The sequence below is a fragment of the Pristiophorus japonicus genome, unplaced genomic scaffold (genome assembly GCF_044704955.1).
Source record: "Pristiophorus japonicus isolate sPriJap1 unplaced genomic scaffold, sPriJap1.hap1 HAP1_SCAFFOLD_163, whole genome shotgun sequence".
In the NCBI taxonomy this organism is placed as follows: domain Eukaryota; kingdom Metazoa; phylum Chordata; class Chondrichthyes; family Pristiophoridae; genus Pristiophorus; species Pristiophorus japonicus.
In genome coordinates this window covers 998,688-1,002,926 of record NW_027251310.1, presented here as the reverse complement: position 1 = coordinate 1,002,926, position 4,239 = coordinate 998,688, and positions in this window count along the sequence as shown.

Here is a 4,239-nt window from a genome sequence, read left to right as displayed (position 1 = left end):
AAAGGCCTTTGACAAGGACCCACACAAGAGATTAGTGTGCAAAATTAAAGCACATGGTATTGGGGGTAATGTATTGACATGGAAAGAGAACTGGTTGGCAGACAGGTAGCAGAGAGTGGGGATAAATGGGTCCTTCTCAGAATGACAGGAAGTGACTAGTGGGGTGCTGCAGGGCTCAGTGCTGGGACCTCAGCTATTTACAATATACATCAATGATTTTGATGAAGAAATTGAGTGTTATATCTCCAAGTTTGCAGGTGACTCTAAGCTGCGTGACGGTGTGAGCTGTGAGGAGGATGCTAAGAGGCTGAAGAGTGACTTGGAATGTTTAGGTGAGTGTTAAATGTGGATAAATGTGATGTTATCCACTTTGGTGGCAAAAACGTGAAGGCAGATTATTATCTGAATGGTGGCAGATTAGGAAAAGGGGAGGTGCAACGAGACCTGGGTGTCATGGTACATCAATCATTGAAAGTTGGCATGCAGGTACAGCAGGCGGTGAAGAAGGCAAATGGCATGTTGGCCTTCATAGCTGGAGGATTTGAGTATTGGAGCAGGAAGGTCTTACTGCAGTTGTACAGGGCCTTGATGAGGCCTCACCTGGAATATTGTGTTCAGTTTTGGTCTCCTAATCTGAGGAAGGATGTTCTTGCTACTGAGAGAGTGCAGCGAAGGTTCACTAGACTGATTCCCTGGATGGCAGGACTGACATATGAGGAGAGACTGGATTGACTGGGCCTGTATTCACCGGAGTTTAGAAGAATGAGAGGGGATCTCAAAGAAACATATAAAATTCTGACAGGACTGGGCAGGTTGGAGGCAGGAAGAATGTGCCCGATGTTGGGGATGTCCAGAACCAGGGGTCAGAGTCTAAGGGATAAGGGGTAAGCCATTTAGGACCGAGATGAGGAGAAACTTCTTCACTCAGAGAGTTGTTAACCTGTGGAAATCTCTGCCGCAGAGAGTTGTTGATGTCAGTTCATTTGATATATTCCAGAGGGAATTAGCTGTGGCCTTTATGGCTAAAGGGCTCAAGGGGTATGAAGAGAAAGTAGGAAAGGGGTACTGAGGTGAATGATCAGCCATGATCTTACTGGAATGTAGAAACATAGAAATTAGGTGCAGGAGTAGGCCATTCGGCCCTTCGAGCCTGCACCACCATTCAATGAGTTTTTGGTTGAACATGCAACTTCAGTACCCCATTCCTGCTTTCTCGCCATACCCCTTGATCCCCCGAGTAGGAAGGGCTACGTCTAACTCCTTTTTGAATATATTTAGTGAATTGGCCTCAAAAACGTCCTGTGGTAGAGAATTCCACAGGTTCACCACTCTCTGGGTGAAGAAGTTTTTCCTGATCACGGTCCTAAATGGCTTACTCCTTATCCTTAGACTGTGACACCTGGTTCTGGACTTCCCCAACATTGGGAACATTCTTCCTGCATCTAACCTGTCTAAACCCGCCACAATTTTAAACGTTTCTATGAGATCCCCTCTCATTTGTCTGAACTCCAGTGAATCCAGTGTTTCTTGATATGTCAGTCCTGCCATCCCGGGAATCAGTCTGGTGAACCTTCGCTGCACTCCCTCAACAGCAAGAACGTCCTTCCTCAAGTTAGGAGACCAAAACTGTACACAATACTCCAGGTGTGGCCTCACCAAGGCCCTGTACAACTGTAGTAACACCTCCCTGCCCCTATACTCAAATCCCCTCGCTATGATGGACAACATGCCATTTGCTTTCTTAACCGCCTGCTGTACCTGCATGCCAACCTTCAATGACTGATGTACCATGACACCCAGATCTCTTTGCACCTCCCCTTTTCCTAATCTGTCACCATTCAGATAATAGTCTGTCTCTCTGTTTTTCAACCGAAGTGGATAACCTCACCTTTATCCACATTATACGTCATCTGCCATGCATTTGCCCACTCACCTAACCTATCCAAGTCACTCTGCAGCCTCATAGCATCCTCTTCGCAGCTCACACTGCCACCCAACTTAGTGTCATCTGCAAATTTGGAGACACTACATTTAGTCCCCTTGTCTAAATCATTAATGTACAATGTAAACAGCTAGGGCCCTTGCGGTACCCCACTCGTCACTGCCTGCCATTCTGAAAAGTACCCATTTACTCCTCCTCTTTGCTCCCTGTCTGCCAACTAATTTTCAATCCACGTCAGCACACTACCCCCAATCCCATGTGCATTAACTTTGCACACTAATCTCTTGTGTGGGACCTTGTCGAAAGCCTTCTGAAAGTCGAAATACACCACATCAACTGGTTCTCCCTTGTCCACTCGACTGGAAACATCCTCAACAAATTCCAGAAGATTTGTCAAACATGATTTCCCTTTCACAAATCCATGCTGACTTGGACCTATCATGTCACCTCTTTCCAAATGCGCTACTATGACATCCTTAATAATTGATTCCCTGCCCTAATCAAACCCTTTGTCCTCCTTTGCTAAGTTCCAAATGTCTCCCAGTCCTCGGGTTCGCTGCTATTTCTTGCCAATTTGTATGCCACTTCCTTGGCTTTAATATTATCCCTGATTTCCGTTGATAGCCACGGTTGAGCAACCTTCCCTTTTTTATTTTTACACCAGACAGGGATGTACAATTGTTGCAGTTCATCCATGCGGTCTGTAAATGTCTGCCATTGCCCATCCACTGTCAACCCCTTAAGTATCATTTGCCAATCTATCCTAGCCAATTCATGCCTCACACCTTCAAAGTTACCCTTCTTTAAGTTCTGGACCATGGTCTCTGAATTAACTGTTTCATTCTCCGTGGTGGTGCGGCTCGAAGGGCCGAATGGCCTTCGCCTGCACCTATTTATTTCTGCACGCAGAGGGTTGAGGGGGTCTGGAACTCACTGCCTGAAAGAGTGGTAGAGGCAGAAACACTCACCACATTTAACAGTGCTTGGATGTGACCTGAAGTGCTGTAACCTGCAGGCTTATGGGCCTCGAGCTGGAAAGTGGGATTAGGCTGGAGAGCGTCTTGTTGGCCGACGCGGACACGATGGGCCGAATTGGCCTCCTTCCGTGCTGCAAACTTCTATGATTCTATGAACTCCTTCACAAAGAGTTGAGGTGCGTGTGGGGTGATTTGGGCACATCTTTACTCACGTGACAACATTTGAAAGGTAACTCAACGGCTGTAAAGCGCTTTGGGGCGTTATGAGCTCCTGACAGACGCTGCAGAAATGCAAGTCCTTCTTTGCAAAAGTTCGATGCAAATTCAAAATTCACGGCAAAAAAAGGGCTCGCCCGGGATCTCTCGCAAACCCCAAAGTGAGAATCATACAACTAGACCAACGAGCCAACTGCTTAGTAAATATGGAGATAAAGGCCTTACGAAGTGCTATCTGTTAATAAACCTCCAGTCAAATCTTCTCAGATTATTAAAAGCATTGCCAAAGGAAAAGCATGAGTTTTACCCGATATCTCAAGGGATATCTTGGTGACTGCAATCAAGAGTTGCCACAATAAAGTAGCACAAATAGAACTTTGATGGGAAGAATGTATTCGCACTACCGTTGTGGTGTCTTTAGACTGTAGAGGCTGCACGGAGATAAAGTGTAACCATTATTGAAGCATTTTTAGTGTGTGTTGTTATTCTTGTTCGGAGGAGCACATGAGACGGAATCAGTGACTTTGCCTTTTCGACGTGTTTTCTGAAGTGCCGCACAGTCCCACTCCTGCAGTCAATGAGCTGTTGGGACGTTAATGTATCCATCATCATCATCATCATCATAGGCGGTTCCTCGAAACGAGGATGACTTGCTTCCACGCCGAAAAAGGATGAGTTCACAGGTGTTTCAATGAAGGACCCGAACTACATCCCAAAGGGTGGAAGATGCCTGTGCGTGGATTTTTAAAAATTGTGATGGCCGTTGCACCCCAGCCATCAAACGGGCTTGACAGAGCGAGGACTTGGTCCAGTGGCAAGGGTTAAGCAGGTTGACTGGAGACCAGTTCTGCTGCACGGACCCAGTGCACACACATATCGCAGTGTGGGCTGGGCCGTGCTAACCCCGGGCTTCTGGCCCCGAACTCATGCCTCCCCTGGGCCCTGATCACATCCCTCTACAGTCTCTCGCCGCTCCTTCGCCCCGATCTCGCCGCTCCTGCTGTACTTGCCCACGCTCCAATCACCGACCTGAACCTTGATGACGTCACTCTTCGCTGCAGCCGCCCTCCTGCACCAGCTCGCACTGCTCCCTGGAGTAGTCTC